Source organism: Salvelinus sp. IW2-2015, linkage group LG6.1 (genome assembly GCF_002910315.2).
Source record: "Salvelinus sp. IW2-2015 linkage group LG6.1, ASM291031v2, whole genome shotgun sequence".
Taxonomy (NCBI): Eukaryota; Metazoa; Chordata; class Actinopteri; order Salmoniformes; family Salmonidae; genus Salvelinus; species Salvelinus sp. IW2-2015.
The window spans coordinates 29,371,364-29,393,022 of NC_036845.1; the positions used below are offsets into that span (position 1 = coordinate 29,371,364).

Below are 21,659 nucleotides of genomic sequence, written 5' to 3' on the forward strand. Positions count from 1 at the left end.
ATACCTCAATTACCTCGACTAACCGGTGCCGCCTGCATATACTCTTGCTATTGTTATTTTACTGCTGCTCTTTAATTACTTGTTACTTTTATTTCTTATTCTTATTTTTATTATTATATAATATATTTTTTAACTGGCATTGGTTTGGTTAGGGGCTTGTAAGTAAGCATTTCACTGTATTCGGCTCATGTAACAAATAAGATTTGATTTGAAGCTTCAGGAACTTTAGTGTTGGAAAGAGGGGTCCAGGAAAGTTGGATTTGCAGCCACTCCGTTCTAACAACCACACTGAAACACTGTCTATTTCTACACCTCTCTCTCTCTCTCTCTCTCTCTCTCTGTGAGGGACTTTGAGTTGCAGCTCTTGGGAGTGTTTCTGGCCCAGGAGAGGCGGAGACAGGATCAGCTGAGTGCGGAGCTAAACAATCTGAAGCCGGGGTCATGCTCAGGTCCAGGACCAGCTTTCCCATGACTCCATAGTAACCTCACCACTCAAACAATAGGGAATTAAAGTGTACTGTGTCCCATTGTAGAATCCTTATGCTCAACAGACAGTGTTCATATTCATTTTGTTTTAGGTTGGCCTCTCTTTTTTTCTCTCACTTTCCGCCTCGCCATCTGTAGGAGCGTAAGGAGTGTTTGGAGTTTGAGCTCCAGGTTCTCAGGGCCTCCAGGGAGAGCCTGGACTGTCAGCTCCCCACCCTCACCATGGAACCATTACTTTTTCACACAGCCAGAGGTAACAAAGGGATGGAGAGAGAGGATTGTGTGTCTATTTAAAGAGAGAGGGGTAAGGGCGTGAGAGGAAAGGGATGATGGAGGGAGACATGAATGACAGAGAAGGGGAGAGAGAATGAATGTGGGTGAATGAGAGATGGAAAATGAGAGTCAGAAAGAAGGAATGAGAGGGAAGATAGAGAGGGGGATTCATTTCTTAACAGCAGTTCTGTTGAGGTAGTTATAAATTAAACCTGATTACTAGATTAGTGCAATCCAGTTGGAGGGGATGAGTGAATTTCCTGCTGTGGCACTTTCCATTCAAACTCTGTTAAACACACCCACATACAAATTTTTCCATCTATTGGGTAATAATCTCAAGCCCGAGGTTTAGAATAATTTGCTTCTTATGAGTCCAATCCCTTTCATTGTGCTAATCTCCATCAGGGTGTTAGGTCTACACCCAGCAAGGCTAGTGAGGGTTCCATTTGCGGGACAGCAGTGCTGGAGTTGGCATCAAGTTAATGGCTCATGGTAGAGATCACAGTAGTGTTTAAGTCCAGACAAAAGAAGGGTAAGGGAGTCTATCATCCTTTCCTTATCCCTGTCGGGTGGTGACTGATTTAAGACGATAGGACAGGATCAAGCCTCATGTTAGGCAATCACCGTATTTATGTCCCCTATTATACAGTTCATTAAATTCAGTGGTCAGGGAGGACTGGAGGTGAAGAAAGAGTTAAGACTATGATAACAGAAATATGACCTTTTTGTTTATATATATACAGTACCAGTCAAAAGTTTGGGGACACTTACTCATTCAAGGGTTTTTCTTTATTTTTTTTATTATTTTCTACATTATAGAATAGTAGTGAAGACATCAAAACTATGAAATAACACATGAAATCATGTAGTAACCAATAAAGTGTTAAACAAATCAAAATATATTTGAGATTCTTCAAAGTAGCCACCCTTTGCCTTGATGACAGTTTTGCACACTCTTGGCATTCTCTCAACCAGCTTCACGAGGAATACTTTTCCAACAGTCTTGAAGGAGTYCCCACATATGCTGAGCACTTGTTGGCTGCTTTTCCTTCACGCAATACCATCTCAATTGGGTTGAGGTCGGGTGATTGTGGAGGCCAGGTCATCTGATGCAGCACCACCACTCTGCTTCTTGGTCAAATTACACAGCCTGGAGGTGTGTTTTATCTTTATTTAACTAGGGAAGTCAGTTCAGAACACATTCTTACTTTACCAAACCCTCCGCTAACCCGGACAACACTGGGCCAATTGTGCACCGCCTTATGGGACTATGATGCAGCCCGGGATTGAACAAGGGTCTGTGGTGACGCCTCTAGCACTGAGATGCAGTGCCTTAGATCACTGCACCACTCGGGAGGTCATTGTCCTGTTGAAAAAAATTATTATAGTCCCACTAAGCACAAACCAGATGGGATGGCATATGCAGAATGCTGTGGTAGCCATGCTGGTGCCTTGAATTCCAAATAAATAACTGACAGTATCACCAGCAAAGCACCATCACACCACCTCCTCCATGCTTCACGGTGGGAACCACACATGCGGAGTTCATCCGTTCACCTACTCTGCTTCTCACAAAGACACGGCGGTTGGAACCAAAAATCTCAAATTTAGACATATTTCCAACACTCTAATGTCTATTGCCAATGTTTCTTGGSCCAAGCAAGTCTCTTCTTCTTATTGGTGTCCTTTAGTAGTGATTTCTTTGCAGAAATTTGACCATGAAGGCCTGATTCACGCAGTCTCCTCTGAACAGTTGATGTTGAGATGTGTCTGTTACTTGAACTCTGTGAAGCATTTATTTGGGCTGCAATTTCTGAGGTGCAGTTAACTCCAATGAACTTATCCTCAGCAGCAGAGGTAACTCTGGCTCTTCCTTCCCTGTGGCAGTCCTCATGCGAGCCAGTTTCATCATAGCGCTTGATGGTTTTGTGACTGCACTTGAGGAAACTTCATGTCTTAAAGTAATGATGGACTGTCATTTCTCTTTGCTTATTTGAGCTGTTCTTGCCATAATATGGACTTGATCTTTTACCAAATAGGGCTATCTTCTGTATACCACTCCTACCTTGTCACAATACAACTGATTGGCTCAAACACATTAAGAAGGAAAGAAATTCCACAAATTAACTTTTAACAAGGCAGACCTGTTAATTGAAATGCATTCCAGGTGACTACCTCATGAAGCTGGTTGAGAGAATGCCAAGAGTGTGCAAATCTTTCATCAAGGCAAAGGGTGGATACTTTGAAGAATCTCAAATATAAAATATATTTTGATTTGTTTAAACCTTTTTTGGTTACTACATAATTCCATATGTGTTATTTCATAGTTTTGATGTCTTCACTATTATTCTGACTGGTACTGTAAATATATAAAGTGAGTTACAGTATTTACTGTACTGATCTACCAGTACTGACCTCCTCTAGGTAACACGCCTCTACAGAAACAGGCTCCATCCATCGTTGCCTTGACAAAGTGGGGATGAGCAGAGACGCACAGGAAGAAGGGAACCTCAGGTAACCATAGCAACCAACCAGGGTTTGTGTTAGAGTGGACAGTGACGGAGTAGTTAAATATCTGTATCCATTACCAACATTCTAGGGAATGCGCCCCTAGTGTCCACTACCCACCCTTTGAAGTTCCCTTTGTAGGGAAGGGAGCTGTTTTTTCAGAATGGAACAAAGCCTGGGTACCACAGCAGCAGTGGTAACTTGTGACTGAGATGCTGCCTTGATAATGATGGATAGGATTTACATAGTGCTTTTSCAAGTGCTCAGAGAGCTTTATATTGTAACAGGACACCCAGCTGAGGCTGTGCGCCAACGTGAGATGTTGCTTGCTGTTAGATCGCCGGTGCGGCGAGCAGCCTCACTTCTCCATATKGATCTGCTTCTATTTTTAGGCTCTGGGAGATGTGAGGATGAGGAGGAAGATGAGAATAAAGGATGAAGCCAGGGAAACAGAAGGGCCACACTTTAAACAAGGACCCCAAGGGGCCGTCGGTTGRCAGCTTTTCATGTCTGTTTTTTGTTCTGTTTGTAGATTTGAGTGTTTCTTTGTTTCTGGGGCGGTTTTGTTTGTTTTGAGCGATGAGTCAGTTCTTGCAGGGGTCTTTTGTAAACTGTTGCTACGCACAAGCTATGTTTGTTGCTAGTGAGTGTGTGCTTTAGAGTGTAGCTTCGTTAGCCGCTTTTCTAAAAAAACATTATTTCCATGACATAGACTGACCAGGTGAATCCGGGTGAAAGCTATGATCCCTTATTGATGTCACTTGTTAAATCCACTTCAATCGGTGTAGATGAAGGGGAGGAGATAGGTTAAAGAAGGATTTTCAAGCCTTGGCACAAATTGAGACAGGGATTGTGTATGTGTGCCATTGAGAGGGTAAATGGACAAGACAAAATATTGAAGTGCATTTGAATGGGACATGGTAGTAGGTGCCAGTGGTGTAAAGTACTTAAGTAAAAATACTTGAAAGTACTACTTAAGTCGTTTTTTGGGGTATSTACTTCACTATTTATATGTTTGACTACTTTTACTTCACTACATTCCTAAAGAAAATRATGTACKTTTTACTCCATACATTTTCCCTGACACCCAAAAGTMCTTTTGAATGCTTAGCAGGACAGGAAAATGGTCTAATTCACACACTTATCAAGAGAACATCCCTGGTTATCTCTACTGCCTCTGATCTGRYGGACTCACTTTGTTTGCAAATTATATCTTAGTGTTTGAGCTTGCCCCTGGCTATCCATACATTTTAAAAACAAGAAAATTAAGCGGTGTGGTTTCCTTAATATAAGACATTTTTTGTTATTTATTTTGATACTTAAATATATTTAGCAATTATACTTACTTTTGATACGTAAGTATATTTAAAAGCAAATACTTTTACTCAAGTWGTATTTTACTCGGTGACTCACTTTTACTTTAGTCATTTTCTATTGAGGTATATTTACTTTTACTCAAGTATGACCATTGGGTACTTTTTCTATCACTGGTAGGTGCCAGGAACTGAAACTCTGCTGGGTTTTTCACACTCAACAGTTTCCTGTGTGTAGAACAGGGCTCCGGGCAGCCGAGCGGAAATGGAGGAAAACTCGCCTCCCTGCGGACCTGGCATCCTTTCACTCCCTCCTCTCTACATTCTCCTCTTCTGTCTCTGCTGCTAAAGCCACTTTCTACCACTCTAAATTCCAAGCATCTGCCTCTAACCCTAGGAAGCTCTTTGCCACCTTCTCCTCCCTCCTGAATCCGCTCCTTACTACTAGCAGGGCAAGCATACTGTATAAAAAGGGTATGCCCCTATCTTTGTCAAGTATTGCGTCGTCCAGTCCTTGTGTGCTTAGGCTCTGTAGCGGCCGCCACTGAGCATCTTTGGGGGTGGTCCACAAGTGAACACACGTGGGGTGGGTTTCTCCAGTGTGCTGGGAGCAAGGGTTTATGGTGAGTGACAAGAGCACTGGAGTAAAAGTAGTGCTATCTCCATCAACAGTACGATGGCTCGCAGCGCTCAGACTAAAAAAAGGGCGGCCCTCCCTCCCCCTCCTCCCTCTCGGCGGATGACTTCGTCAACCATTTTGAAAGAAGGTCGACGACATCCGATCCTCGTTTGCTAAGTCAAACGACACGCTGGTTCTGCTCACACTGCCCACCCCTGTGCTTTGACCTCTTTCTCCCCTCTCTTCCAGATGAAATCTCGCGTCTTGTGACGGCCGGCCGCCCAACAACCTGCCCGCTTGACCTATCCCCTCCTCTCTTCTCCAGACCATTTCCGGAGACCTTCCCTCTTACCTCACCTCGCTCATCAACTCATCTTGACCGCTGGCTACGTCTTCCGTCTTCAAGAGAGCGAGAGTTGCACCCCTTCTGAAAAAACCTACACACTCGATCCCTCGATGTCAACAACACAGACCAGTATCCCCTTCTTTCTTTTCTCTCCAAAACTGTCTTGAACGTGACGTCCCTTGGCCAGCTCTCCTGCTATCCTCTTCAGAATGACGTTCTTGATCCCAAATCAGTCAGGTTTCACGACTAGTCATTCAACTGAGACTGTGTCTGCTCTGTGTCACGGAGGCGTCCGCACTGCTAAAGCTAACTGCTCTCTCCTCTGCTCTCATCCTTCTAGACTACATCGGCTCCTTTGATACTGTGGAGACCATCAGTCTCCTGCTCCACCCTCCTCCGAGCTGGGCATCTCCGGCGCGCCACGCTTGGATTGCGTCCTACTGTACAGGTGCTCCTACCAGGGTGGCGTGGCGAGACTCGTCTCCGCACCACGTGCTCTCACGACTGGTGTCCCCCAGGGCTCTGTTCTTAGCCTCTCCTATTCTCGCTATACACCAAGTCACTTGGCTCTGTCATATCCTCACATGGCCTCTCCTATCATTGCTATGCAGACGACACACAATTAATCTTCTCCTTTCCCCCCTTGATAACCAGGTGGCGAATCGCATCTTGCATGTCTGGCAGACATATCAGTGTGGATGACGGATCACACTCAAGCTGAACCTCGGCAAGACGGAGCTGCTCTTCCTCCCGGGGAAGGACTGCCCGTTCCATGATCTCGCCATCACGGTTGACAACTCCATTGTGTCTCCTCCAGAGCGCTAAGAACTTGGCGTGATCCTGGACAACACCCTGTCGTCTCACTCACCATAAGGCGGTGACCCGTTCCTGTAGGTTCATGCTCTACAACATTCGCAGAGTACGACCCTGCCTCACACAGGAAGCGGCGCAGGTCCTAATCCAGGCACTTGTCATCTCCCCGTCTGGATTACTGCAACTCGCTGCTGGCTGGGCTCCCTGACTGTGCCATTAAACCCCTACAACTCATCCAGAACGCCGCAGCCCGTCTGGTGTTCAACCTTCCCAAGTTCTCTCACGTCACCCCGCTCCTCCGCTCTCTCCACTGGCTTCCAGTTGAAGCTCGCATCCGCTACAAGACCATGGTGCTTGCTACGGAGCTGTGAGGGACGGCAACCTCCGTACCTTCAGGCTCTGATCAGGCCCTACACCAAAACAAGGGCACTGCGTTCATCCACCTCTGGCCTGCTCCGCCTCCCTACCTCTGAGGAAGTACAGTTCCCGCTCAGCCCAGTCAAAACTGTTCGCTGCTCTGGCACCCAATGGTGGAAACAAACTCCCTCACGACGCCAGGATCAGGGAGCTCAATCACCACCTTCCGGAGACACCTGAAACCCCACCTCTTTAAGGAATACCTAGGATAGGATAAAGTAATCCTCCTAACCCCCCCCTCCCCCTTAAAAGAGTTAGATGCACTATTGTAAAGTGGTTGTTCCACTGGATATCATAAGGTGAATGCACCAATTTGTAAGTCGCTCTGGATAAGAGCGTCTGCTAAATGACTTAAATGTAAATGTAATGTAAATGTATCAAGAATGGTCCACCACCCAAAGGACATCCAGCCAACTTGACACAACTTTGGGAATCATTGGAGTCAGTGGCAATTTTAGCATGTAACTCTTGGTGGGACAAACTCCCAAAATGTTTTTTAGATGCATGCCAGCAAAGCCACAACACTAAACAGTGCATTAATTGCACTATAACGGTGACAAACGGTGCCCACAAACTGTTAGGGCCTACATAAAGCTGTTCACACACAAAGCTGTTTTCAGCATCATGGAGTGAATCCTTACCACACCTGCTACACCTGGCTGTAGGCAGAGCCTTGTCTGGCAGTGAAACAGTTCATTCAGCTTCATTAACGGCCTTTTCAAAAACATAGCTGATATGGCTGACTTGCTTAAACAAATGTAGTCTCTACTGACAATTGAGAAGAACTGTACAAACTATGGCAAAAGGGAATGATGAGACAATCCGTAATTTCAATTAAGACATTAATGAGCGAGCTTGGACAGGTGTAGTCAATATAACTATTTGTTCAGCACTTTTGAAATGTACAGCACAGAATTCAGAACCTGGCCCGGCCTTACAGTATTCTCCTTGTACACCAAGTCAGAACCGTAGGATAAATAAAGGGGGCATATAAACAGACAATAAAAGCTCTTACAATATTTGATGATTACATTTCTCTAAAACAGGCTACAGCCTACATGTGCACCACCAAGTCAGAACAGTATGCTAAGTTATGAGGGTGAAAGGGACCAAATTATTAGGGTGAGGCACATGGGCTACTAACAGCTTAGTATACAACATATACTTAGCATAACTTTCTTAGCTACAGTATAAATATCTCCCTGGTATATTACATCATTTATGCAGCAGCATACAATACATTTTTGGACTCACYTTGTTGTGCTGTGCTCACTTGAACAAGAAGGTGGCGCGGCGGTCGTTGTGGGCAAATTTTGTCATCAAAGTCAGACATTCTCTGGATTTATGCTGCTTTCAAGACAACTGTTAACTCTGGGGGGAAAAAACAAGGTTGAATCATGATGTCAGTGATCTTCAGGTCGGAGCACTAGAAAGAGCCCCGAGTTCCTGACTTGGAATTCCGAGTTGGATGACCGTTCACAACGTATTTTCCCAGTCGCAGCTATTTTTTTTTCAGAGTTCCCAGTTGTCTTCAACTCACTGAAGTCTGAGATTTCCCAATTCCGAGTTTCCAGTTGTTTTGAACGAGGCAGAAGTCATGCTGGATTGACAGCATGGTCAATGTATTCAACATTTTCTGGCCCATGGTGTGTTGCGAGTGAATGTTTATCGTTTTAAGCTTGGAAAAGAGACCCTTAAACCCAGACTTGKACCCCACACTCTCCACTGAATAGCAGGCTAATGATTGCTTTACAAAGCTTGCAGTTAKCCACTGATTCCTTCCAAACCACTCATTGTTGAATTTGCGATATCTAACTTGTTGTGTAATGTTTATGTCCAATGGCTGATGAGCACCGATACGTTTAATCTATGATTTCTCTTCATATGACAAGGATTGTAATGATTTGCCAGTATATTGTCGACCTGATTCATCATGATAACTGCTTGTCTAGCTTGCTAGCTAAGATTTTGAAAGTATGACGTTGACATGATTAGTCCAATCAAAGCTACGGTAGATATAACGTGATTTGACGTCATTTTATCTGTGGCCAATGACCTTGAGCCTTCTTGGATGGGCACTTCTAATGTAAATCTATGGCAGCACCCAAGGGGCTTGAATTTTCGAGCTCTCCCCATAGATTTTGCGGCGACGTAGTGTCCCCATGAGTGACAGAACACTGAGCCAATCACGGCGCAACTAGAGAAAATTACCAACCCCTACGCTCCGTATTTTCCGCTGGCTGCCCCACCACCACAGAAAGCACTGAGCTAGGCTGAAACATCTGCATTTTGGAGCTGCCTTATTCAAGAAAGCAACTCAATATTTGGACGGTGTTCTTAATGTTTTGTACACTCAGTGTATAGTCTACATAACAGAATGTACAGGCTTTGTTAAATGTTTGCCAAGTATGCTAATAAACGCACTGCAACGGTTGTTTACTTTCCTACCACTGAAGCAAATATACCCATTCCACCCTGAGCCCACATTTTGTTCCTTCCTTGCACTGGCCACACAGCAGCATTTCATCTAGATATTCTAAGTCTGTGTTATGACGCTGGCTGAGGAAGGTGTAAAAGTGTATTTGTAAAGTAAAGAACAGTACTGGAATGTGTAATGGAACGGTTCTGTTTCCATGGTTCTGTTCTCATACACCGTTCCTCACAGACAGATATGTTTACATTACGTCCGGTCTTTCAATGGACAGGAACAAAATAAATAAATGGCACCCCAACCACTTTCTTTACCAATATGTAGTCTGTGCGGTGTGTTTGAGTTATGTTCTGTGTGTGTTTTGGCTGCTGCTTTGGGTAAGGATGTGGAACATCAGACTCGTGTAGTCTGTGTAATGGAGGGTGAGTCATGCCGACGAAGCCTCATTTACTACACGTGAAGCATTACATCACTACTGGCAGGCTGTGACAGTGTGGGACTAGGATCAACATTGGGGAAAGGCGACATTTCAGAGCGTGTACTGTACTGCCTGAGAACATGGACATTCGGGGAGAGAGAGGGGTSTAAGGGATGTTTATGTGTGTGTGTGTGTAGGAAAGGGAGAGAGAGAGAGTGGTGGGAAGGGAGGATCACTATCAGTAGCTTCATTTGATGATCTAAATCTCCATATAACTCAATCTCTCGCAGGTCCCATCTGAGCCCTTCAGACTGTCACTAAAGAAGCTGGTTTATAATTAGTTTAAATTGTTAATGCTCATGAATATATTTAAGCTCATACTGTCACACACATTAATTCTTAAGCTGGTTATGTAAAGTTTATTAAGACAGAGGCTTGTTTCTACACTCCGCTCCTTTCAGTACAGCCATAGGAAAATAGAATAGCTATAGCGTCCATCACCACTATTTCTACATTGAATACGGCCTCAAACGCCCATCCCATTCCACAGCACACAAATAAAGTWAAAAAAAATTGAGAGACCGGTTCATAAAATTCTGAAAAGCAACACTCACTATTAGTCAGTCTCTTTCTGCCTACCCAGCATTCAAACCATCCCTACAAAGCCCCCCCCCCCCCTTCCTTCCGTCTGCTATGCAGCTTTCACCCATGCAGCCCAATTCTGATATTTTTCACTAATTGGTCTTATTTACCAATCAGATCAGCTCTGAAAAATATCTGATGTGAAAAGATCTGATGTGGCTATTCAAAAGAACAATTAGTGGGAAAAAAKATCAGAATTGGTCTGCCTGTGTAAACGCAGCCTCATTGTGCTGTTCTCAGCATCAGGCCTAGCCTACCAACCACACTCACCCTCCCAACATCCTATGGCCCTGCAGCGATGGACTACATATGCTGCCACTAACGTGTGCAGTGGAGTCTGTTAGTGGGTGTCTGCGTGTGTATGTCTGTGTATTGAACGCCACTCAGACAGACCAGTAGGCAGAGAGAGAGACAGGCAGCTGGGCGTGAGTAATGCATCCATCCAAGCCCAGGGAATCTGGGTCACAGTCACATTACTGTGGGACTTCAGGCAGACACTCTTATTTACTCTCACTAGATACTTATACTGCTGGGTGATGTTCACTAACGCAAACTCTCCTCCTAGTCAAACATACCGATAGTCAGTCCAGTTACTCTGTGGGATGGGTAGTCTATAGCTGCATTGACTGCCCACTCCTGATTGACATTGGAATGATCATTCACCAGATGGAGGAGCAAAGAATGGACTAGGGAAGGAAGTGGAACAGTGCCTAAGCTATAACGTTTTTTTCTCTCACATTTCTCACATTCAGTCCACTTCAAAGGGTCAGAGGTTARTTGGGTATCATCATTATTCAAAAGCCTATTATTAGGATAGAGGACTGGTTGTGTGCATTATTAGGCACATCTTAAAGACAAGGGGGATAGCATCATATATGCGTAATTGCATAGCTTATTGCCAGACCACCAGGCGTCCTGCTATGACGGTGCACGCTTCTCCCGCACAATGCACGCACGCTCTTCCCGTGCGGTGTCATTCCTGAACACGCAGTCAGGTGTCGCGTGTCTTTTGCGTTACCGGCGACGTCCATGATTTTCCCACGTCCACGTAGCGTTGGTTTTTTATCTCCCATTTTATTACCGGGAGAGCTGAGCTGTTGGATGAAATGTTTTGAGAGAAAACTGACGTCGTGTAGGCGTGGTGTGTGCCAGCGTGCAGAGAGAAGACCACCGCAGAACCGTTAATCCAGTCCGGACACCACGTTTTAGTGGAATTTAGCCTACATTTTGCCAAACTTTACCATTCGCTGCTATTTATGAAGGGATTAATTCATAGCAGACTATTTGAGAGGATAAGTTTGTAACTCGCCTGCTCGATGGAAAAAAGAGAACGCCCAGAACAGCATCCCAAATCGAGGTGAGAGTGCGCTCTATAAACCGACGCCGAGGCACCGCTGGCATAGTGAATGAGAACCAGCAACGTTTAACCAGACCGACAAGAATACCTCTCACTTGATGACTGACACCATTTAAGTAAGTTTATGTTGGGCAGCCCGATAGCTCTGTAGGCAAATTTGTGAATTTGTGTGACGTGCGCAAACTGACAGGCAGGCTTTGGCTTCTGCAACGGGCGACATCCTCTGATATCCGGGTAGCGCTGCCAGTCATCACCTAACTCCATACTTCCGTCTTTACATTGTATCTTCTTTACACGTAGTCCGTGTAACATTGTAATATTGTGTCTAGCCGGCTGATGTTACAAAATGGCCATGACAGATTGCTGATCTTCAGTTTTTTAGAGCCATCTTGGCCATGCATATGGATGTTGTGGTCTGCGGCAGGCTGGCCCTGGACATTTGGGGGGCCCTAGGCCAAATTTGGTGGTGGTTAAATAGCTGATGTCCTAGGGACATGTCCATCTCCAATATGACATGTCCATCTCCTCTAGCCTACAGTACTGTAATATTGCCTGAAACAGCTGGACCCATGTACATAATTTCTCCAAGTGGGCACAACATATGTGTCCCGCTTACATCACTAATGATGGTGATTAGAAGGGGTGATCCGCAGCTGCTTTGGGCACCTAAACTCAGATTTGGCATCAAATGTGACTCTTTGCTATTTGAATCTTTAGGGCAACAGTTGCCTGGACGATTTGCTCTCTTCACTGCCTCTCCTCCAACCCTCAAACTCCTGACCCCAACCCCTGCCCTTTTATCCCTGCCCTTCTAATACATTTGGTATGGAGTCTAATGTATGTCCCAATCCGCCTTGCCTTTCTCACTTTATTTCTCCTTGCTTTCAATGCTGGCTCTGTATCCCTCTCCCTTTCTCACGCCTCACCTCTTACCCATCTCACCCCAGCCTTGAGTAGGGTAAGAGTGTTGGAGAAAACAAGAGATGGAGGCAGGTTTAATGAGGTTACTGGATGCATTATCATGTGTGTGAGGGGATGAGAGGCTGCTACTGCTATGCTGCTACACACGCACACTAGGGCCAGGACGATACCGGTATCGCAATTCTCGTTAGTAGCGTGGCAAGGAAACTAAACATGAAGCGGATTTAACTTTAGGAAAACAGCCTGAATGTTGTAAACAAACATCCCTATGTTGTCATCCATAGTCACGTTTCATTTCATTTCCAAGCTAAAGCACGAAACCTTTTACATACAGCAGGTTTTTAAAGAACCAAAGAGTTTGGTCTGCTTCGTGTTTTCACTTTGGACAAAATATTGGCACAGTGGTATCGTCCTGGACCTGAACACACATACACTCCTATTTAAATCCCACACATCGCTCTATCAAATTTAGCATAGTACCATCATCACATACAGTAGGTAGCAAGCAGTCCTTTTAATAGACTGCAATATACTGTTGAGCCCTCCGTCCCCTCTCTTTACACAACACTGCAGCTCCCATCATGACTTGGACTGTTGTGAATATAGAGTTGTTTGTACTCACTAAAAACAAATGGGTTAAAAATAACCCAACCATGGTTCATTATAGCACCTACTGTATCTCACGTTGGGTTAACTATAACCCAATGTCACTGTGATTATTATGTTAAATCGTTGTATTTAATGACTTTATTTTAAACACATTCACATTGATACCCCAAGGCAGTTAACCCATAACAACAACTGCTCCCTGTGCGCCGATGATGTGGACGTTGATTTAAGGCAGCACCCCCCGCACCTCTGATTCAGRGRGGTTGGGTTAAATGYGGAAGACACATTTCGGTTGAATGCATTGTTGTGCAACTGACTAGGTTTCCCCTTTCCCTTCCCTTTCCACTCACCACCCTCCCTATCAGTGGTTGTAAAGTAACTAATTAAAAATACTTTTAAATACTACTTAAGTCGTTTTTTTCTTCTSTACTTTACTATATATATTTTTGACAACTTTTACTSCAGTACATTCCTGAAGAAAATATGTACTTTTTACTCAAATATGTTTTCCCTGACACTCAAAAGTACTCATTACATTTCAAATGCTCAGGCAGGACAGCAATATTGGTACAATTCATGCACCTATTAATATAACGTGTTGTCATCCCTACTGCCTCTGCTCTGGTGGACTCACTAAACACAAATAATGTGTTTGTAAATTGTGTTGGAGTGTGACCCTGACTGTTCGTAAATAGAAAAACAAGGAAATTGTGCCATCTGGTTTGATGTATAGCGTTTACTTTGACTTTTGACTTTTGCTCAAGTATGACAATTGAGTACTTTTTCCAACACTGCTCCCTATTCCTAATACATAAGTAGTAAAATAAGTGTTCAAACAAGACCAATACACAGAGTTTCAAATGTCTAGCAGGTGTTCACTATATGCAATTACATTGAACCTTACACAGGTCTGTGAGCAGTGTAGCTTTTCCCCGTGCTGGCGGACAAATGGTTCTTGGCTCTGCCTTCCGGAGGTAGGCTATTACTTGTTGACTCCAACCTTAAAAGTAACAGCAAAGAAAGTTTAGCAGGTCTGTTAGAAATGCCTTTGTCACACCACCTGGATAAGGGAAGCATTTCTATGCTGTACTGACAGTACAGGTGGACTGCATTGTAGAAATGATCATATTACAGTATGTGTACAGGTTGTGTTAAGGTTGTATCATTTTCCCATCCATTTTGTATGACCATGGAGGCAGCATGCCAGGAACCACCTTCAGGTCCACTTCGCCAAATGGGTCTATAGGGGAAAACAACATCAAACAAATCTCAAATGGGTAAATATGCCTAGTTTTGTGTTGGCACATGCGCTCTAGCCAACATCTTGCAGATAGTGTGAGTAGGTTAGTTCACATGAGATTATTATGGATTAGAGTGAGAATGTTTTGGTCAAGCATCGATCATCATGTCATCAGAATAAGACCCTTGACATCTCTTGGGAACGAGCATCAAGTGCATACCGTGCACTTTCACCCCCCTGTGAAGTTGATTATATCTTATTTTATCTGTAGCATAATAAACTGCATGGTTTCCTGAGTTGTAGTGGGAGGCGCACACACCATGTCATCGTGTGACTCCAAGTTTACTTCAATTTGATGGTTATTAAATCAATATTTGCGACTTAAAGGTGTTTTTACTGCCATTTCTTCCATAATTAATTTTCCCGACACACAAAGATCCCACCATGTCAAGCGAACGCATTCTGTCGGAATTTATACAATTGTACCGAAACGTCCTGTTTCCGTCACAGTTGTCGTGATATTTGTTTCTACGGTATAACTTTACTCGTATGAAAACTGTGGATGGAAACGTGGTTAATGTCCAAGAGTGAAGAGATGTGTCAAAAACATTATTATTATTATTATTATAGTTCTTAGTATATTTGTCACATTGTCTTCCCATTAGAAGGGTTTCTGCATCCTCTGCCAGGTCACTTTTCCTCTTCTCCCGCTATGGAAGACATTGACACATGTCCAATGACCCGCCGTCTCGCGTAGTCACAAGTCAGTCAGTCAGACTAAGCCAGGTCCAATCCTGGGCCTGGAGGCTGGCCAGACCTGTTCTGTAAGTCCACAATCTGCTCTCTCTCCCTCCCGCTCTGCTGCAGCTTTTTATCACAGCACAGCCTGCTGAGTCCATTTGTGTGTGAGAATCCTGTAGTGAATGAATGTACAGTATGTGAGGAGTGTGCCCCTCTCTGTGTGTGTGTGTGTGTCTCCCATCCTTTCAGTGGTGGAAAAAGTACCCAATTGTCATACTTGAGTAAAAGTAAAGAGATCTTTTTAAATAGAAAATGACTCAAGTGAAAGTCACCCAGTAAAATACTACTTGAGTAAAAGTCTCAAAGTATTTGGTTTTGAATATACTTAAGTATAAAAAGTAAATGTAATTGCTCAAATATACTTAAGTTTCAAAAGTAAAAGTATTAATAACTTAACTAACTTAAGCAAACCAGAAGGCACCATTTTCATGTTTWAAAAAATGTACAGATAGCCAGGGGCACGCTCCAACACTCAGACATTTTACAAACGAAACATGTGTTTAGTGAGTGCCAGATCAGAGGCTTTTCCTGTCCTGCTAAGCATTCAAAATGTTCTGAGTACTATTGGCTGCCAGGGAAAACTGATGGAGTAAAAAGTACATAATTGTCTTTAGGAATGTAGTGAAGTTAAAGTGCTCAAATATAAATAGCAAAGTACAGATACCCCAAAAACTACTTAAGTAGTACTGTTAAGTGTTTTTACTTAATTACTTTACAACACTGATCCTTTTTATAGGTACATTTTAAACCCAGTTATTGGGTGTTCTGTCTCACTTCAGTCACTCTGGCTATGTTAATATTTAACCCAGCCGTGTATGTTCATGCGTGTGTGTGGGCTCTGTTGTGCAGACTGGCCTAGAGGTGGTCCATCTGTGTTTGGCTAATGAGCTCTGGACCAGTCTAAAGGCATCTGCCTTTATTGCCACGCTACTTTTGCACTGTTAAACTGGTACTACTGCCATATCTGTTYTCTGGCAATGACACCTTTACTACAACGCAGTACAGTACACTGTCAATCATGATGGTACATTGTATGGTACCACAACAAAAGCTCCCTCAGTACAATGTAGTGTGTGAAACACAGTAACGTCCGCAGGGACAGGAAACTCCGGAAGGAAGATGTGTTTGTAATAATGCTACATTTTTTTGGCTTCGGTTCAGGTTGGTCATTTGGCTGTTCTGAAGGGATTTTTTAAATATCATATCACCTTAGGCTGCTAATGTATTGTACTGTATGGTGGTGAGTGTCAGTGCTTTGGTTGTTGGTGAGAGACTGTTTGGATAGCGATTCTGCTGTTTGGTAGTATTGGTTCTGTCTGTTCCTAGTGTTTGCGGTATTGCTACTGAGTGAATCTTCAGAGTTTTAAAGGGGAAGTCTGCCTCTCAGTTGGTTGGTTATGAATCTCCTCAGAAGCATTTCCTCACCATGTCCCATTCTCCTGCTGTGTTGTGTTATTAAGCTCTTTGCTGTTTTTGTTAAGCAGATTGTMTCAGTGCCACATTTGACTAGCTAGGCCTCTGAGGAGCGGGTTCGTCCTTCACTCTGTTTCCATTTCATACGACTTGACTGTTCAAGCATGGAACTTTGAGCAATATTTCCCTRTAGAGAGTGTATACACTTCATTCGGTGTATGAATTGCTTGTGCAGTCAAATGTTTGGACACACCTACTCATTCAAGGGTTTCTTCTTTATTTTTACTATTTTCTACATTGTRGAATAATGGTGAAGACATCAAAACTATGGAATCACTTAGTAACAACAACAAAAAACATTCTCTCAACCAGCTTCATGAGGTAGTCACCTGGAATGCATTTCAATTAACTGGTGTGCCTTGTTAATTTGTGGAACTTCTTTCCTTCTTAATGTGTKTGGACAAGGTAGGGGTGGTATACATAAGATAGTCCTATTTGGTAAAAGACCAAGTCCATATTATGGCAAGAACAGCTCAAATAAGCAAAGAGAAAYRACAGTCCATCATTACTTTATCTGCAGTCACAAAACCATCAAGCGCTATGATGAAACTGGCTCTTTGAGGACCGCCACAGGAAAGACCCAGAGTTACCTCTGCTGYAGAGGATACGTTTATTAGAGTTAGATGCACCTCAGATTGCAGCCCAAATAAATGCTTCACAGAGTTCAAGTAACAGACACATCTCAACATCAACTGTTCAGAGGAGACTGCGTGAATCAGGCCTTCATGGTCAAATTGCTGCAAAGAAACCACTACTAAAGAACACCAATGATAAGACACTTGCTTGGGCCAAGAAACATGAACAATGGTCATTAAACCGTTGGAAACCTGTTCTTTGGTCTGATGAGTACAAATTCGCAATAAATCACAGACAGGGTCACCAGAAAAGCACTCCCACACCCTCACACCTTCTCCTCCATGCTTCACATTGGGAACCACATATGCAGAGATCATCCGTTCACCTACTCTGCGTCTCACAAAGACACGGCAGTTGGAACAAAAATAAAGTTTATTTTTTTATTTTTTATTTTTTTTACTTTACTTGCGAATTCAAGGCACCTTTTAACCAGCACGGCTACCACAGCATTCTGCAGCGATACGCCGTCCCATCTGGTTTGCGCTTAGTCCCACTATCACTTGTTTTTTATGACCCAAAACACACCTCCAGGCTGTGTAAGGGCTATTTAACCAAGAAGGAGAGTGATGGAGTGCTGCGTCAGATGCCCTGGGCTCCACAATCACCTGACCTCAACCTAATTGAGAGGGTTTGGGATGAGTTGGACTGCAGAGTGAGGTAAAAGCAGCCAACAAGTGCTCAGCATATGTTTGTTTCTTCCCTCGTAAAACAACACAGCTTCCCGTTATTACATTCCTGCTTCTCCCTGGACCATAAACKTCCCCAGACACACAGTGGTGATTGGGACGTGAACATCTGTTCTATTGATGACAGATGTGAAGTGGTTGTGTTTGATGCGCTACTGGGCTGGAAGACGAGACCCAATGTCAGTGTGGGGGGGGGGGTCATGCCATTCACATTCCAAAACATAGATTGCAAAATGCATGGAGTTCATATTGACAAATTCCCCCTTTCAATTGAGCGCTAATCAAAACTACACCCACAAACACGTATTGAGCTACAAGCTGAGCCGTGCTTCTCATCCTGTTGGTATTGATTGCGCAGTTGTATTTTTCACCAATCATGGTATAACCCTTCGCTGATTGCTCGATACACAACATTTTGAGCATAGCTTGTTGGCAGGCTCTGGTTAGGAATGAATGAGTCGTGTGTGTTTGTAAATAGATGTTAGTAAGAATACAGATGTGGTTTTCTTTGTGTGGCTGTGTGCAATGTCCTCTCCGTTCTCTCTCTCTCTCTGTGTCTCTCCCTCTCTGTGTGAGTGAATGGGAGAATGAGAAAAGCTTTCACTCTGCTGCGTGACATCATCATAGCGACGCAAAGGATGGAGGTGAGAAAGTAGGGCAGAGTGGGGGGGGAGGAGGCAGAGGGGGTTCAGTGTGATTGCCCCTCTCCACCTCTCTCTCCATCTCTTCCTGTCTTCCTGTTTTCACTCAGTGTGTGCCTGTTCATTCTGTCTATCGGTKTGTGGTAGAGAGCTCCCCTGCCCCTCAGCAATGCATATCTGACTCAGTCATCCTCGTCTGAGAGAGATGGTCTCTTGATGAAGAAATAATGTAGTCTGTGTGTTTAGTGTGAGTGCAACACGGGTGTGTTTTTGTGTGTGTGTGTGTGTGTGTGTCAAGATGTCTGAAATCCTCTGGGAGTCACTTTCCTCCTTCATAGGGTCCTTTTAATGTGGGAGGAGTGAAGTTTAAGAGCACGAGTTGCCTTGGTAACAATTGCTGCCATCTGTGTGAGTRGYGTGCGGGTGGGAAAGGATGGCGTAGCCTCCGGTCTTAATGCCTCATTTTGAATGATTTATTTATTACTCAGCAGAACGGGAAGGTTACTGGGTTACGCTGGAACACTTCCTTAGCCTTATGAATCTAGAAAGAGACCAAGTCCATTCTCAATGAGGGTACTGTTTTATATATTCTGTCATACTGCCTCATAAAATAACTTCTCACATCTGCAGCACAACATGGCTACCCAACCGCATTATAACTGCAAAGAGGAGGGCAGAAGGTATCTAAGGAGTGGGGATGGATCTGGGAAGGACCGACACAAGGTGGGAGGTTTGAGTTGAAGAGAGGAAAGAGGCCAGCAGGGGTCTGAGGATTAGATGTGGACTCCCTCGGATGGCTGACGAGGGCTTTATTTCTTTATTTTTATTTAACCTTTATTTAACTAGGCTTGGGGAAAGGAGAGACTGAATAATTTGTAGTAGTCCCAGACCATTCAATAGTAGTCCCAGACCATTCAATAGTAAAGTCCCAGACCTTATTCAACTAGTAGTCCCAGAACCATTCATAGTAGTACCATGATCCATTCAATTAGTAAGTCCCAGATGACCATTCAAAGTAGTATTTCCAGACCAATTCAATAGAGTCCCCAAAGACCATTCAAATCACGAGCGGTTCTCTCGCTGCAGTAGTATAGTAGTAGATGAGGTTTCTCTCGGGCCTGACAGGTATCAGCCGTCAGTTGATTTTTTATTGTCTTGGTGTAATATATTGCTTTAGTTTACTAGCTTCGTAAGGTGAGAACTTTACTGGACAGAGGTAGTGAGTTTGGAGAGCCGCCGGTGGTGGTCAGTTTACGTAGTAGTAGCAGATGTTCCAGTCCACGGATACCTTGAGAAACCCGGACAGGGTGGGCTAGGAACGGATAGTATGCAGGTAGTCATCCGTGAGACGCGGTAATTTCAACCTGGGTCGTTTAATTTTTATTCCATAGTGTCTGGGCCGCGGTGGTGGTGGTAAGTAGTGAGTAGAGTTTAGGGTTAACTCGCCGTGACACAATGCCCCAGCTGGTGGTGTTAGTTAGATCCAATAGTAGTTCGATATAAGAGGTAGTTCTCTCATGGTATAACGTTGCCAGGATTGAGGAGCGAGCAGGTGGGTAGGTGATGTAGTAGTAAGTGGCCAGAGGTAGTTCTCCAATTCTGGGCCGCTCGGTGGTGGTGATGAGTGGTGGCAAGAAGGGGTTTCTCGGTCCTTAGGACCATGCGGTAGGTCGGTAGGTGAGGTTTTTAGTAGTAGTAAGTATGGAAAGTGGTTTGCTCTCGGTTGGTTTCCAAGGCGGGTGTGGTGGTAGTTAGTAGTAGTAAGAGGGTTCTCTCGGCCGCGGTGTGGTGGTAGTAGTTAAGTAGAGGGTTCTCTCGCCGGCCTGGCGTGGGTGGTGTGGTAGTAGTAGATAGAGGGTTCTCTCCGGCCGGGTGTGGTGGTGTAGTAGTAGTAGAGGGTTCTCTCGGCCGGCGGTGGTGGTGTGTAGTAGTAGTAGGTAGTAGTAGGGTTCTCTCGGCCGCGGTGGTGGTGGTAGTGTAGTAAGGGTTCTCTCGGCCGCGGTGGTGGTGGTAGTAGTAGTATAGAGTTAAGGGTTCTCTCGGGCCGCGTGGTGGTGGGTGGTTTAGTAGTAGTAGATGAGAAGTTCTCTCCGGCGCGGTGGTGGTGGTAGTAGTAAGTAGAGGGTTCTCTCGGCCGCGGTGGTGGTGTGGTAGTAGTAGTAGAGGGGTTCTCTCGGCCGCGGTGGTGGTGGGTAAGTAGTAGTAGAGGGTTCTCTCGGCCGCGGTGGTGGTGGTAGTAGTAGTAGGAGGGTTCTTCGGCCGCGGTGTGGTGGTGGTAGTAGTAGTGTAGGGTCTCTCTCGGCCGCGGTGGTGGTGGGGTAGTAGTAGTAGAGGGTTTCTCGGCCGGCCGGTGGTGGTGGTAGTTTAGAAGGGTTCTCTCGGCCGCGGTGGTGGTGGTGGAGAGTAGTAGTAGAGGGTTCTCTCGGCCGCGGTGGTGGTGGTAGTATGTAGAGAGGTTCTCTCGCCGGCGGGTGGTGGTGTAGTAGTAGTAGAGGGTTCTCTCTTCGGGCCGCGGTCGGTGGTGGTAGTAGTAGTAGAGGGTTTTCTCTGCGCGGTCCGGCCGCTGTGGTGGTGGTAGTAGTAGTAAGAGGGTTCGCAGCTGGTTGCGGGCCGCGGTGGTGGTGGTAGTAGAGGGTCTCTGGCTGCGTGGTGGTTGGTTAGTAGGAGGGTTTCTGGCTGCACGTAGTGGTATTAGTAGTGGAGGGGTTTCTTTTGGCGGCCGTAGTAGTGAGTAGTAATAGAGGGCTCTCTTGGCGGCTGTCGTAGTTAAGATAGAAGGACTCTCTTGGCTTGCCAGTAGTGGTAGTTAGTGGTAGTAGAAGGGTTCTCTTACATTGTCGCCGCGGTGGTAGTAGTAGTAGAGGGTTCTCGCGCCGCGGTGGAGTCAGTAGAGGGCTTCTTGACGGCCTAGTAGTAAGTAGTAGTTGAGATTTCTTGGCGGCAGTAGTAGTAGTAGAGGGTTCTCTGGCGGCCGTAGTAGTAGAGGGCTCTCTTGGCTGCAGTAGTGGTAGTAGTAGTAGAGGGTTCTC

The 21,659-nt window shown here is 44.8% G+C and overlaps 1 protein-coding gene across 1 annotated transcript in view; it reads left to right on the forward strand.

Annotated features, from left to right (window-relative positions):
- The first annotated feature begins 11,221 nt into the window (after positions 1 to 11,221).
- The window catches only part of jakmip1 (janus kinase and microtubule interacting protein 1), a 51,189-nt gene continuing 40,751 nt past the window's right edge, over positions 11,222 to 21,659 (forward strand). The window contains 1 exon segment of the mRNA XM_070444122.1: positions 11,222 to 11,739. The gene's annotated coding sequence lies outside the window, so the exon portion shown is untranslated.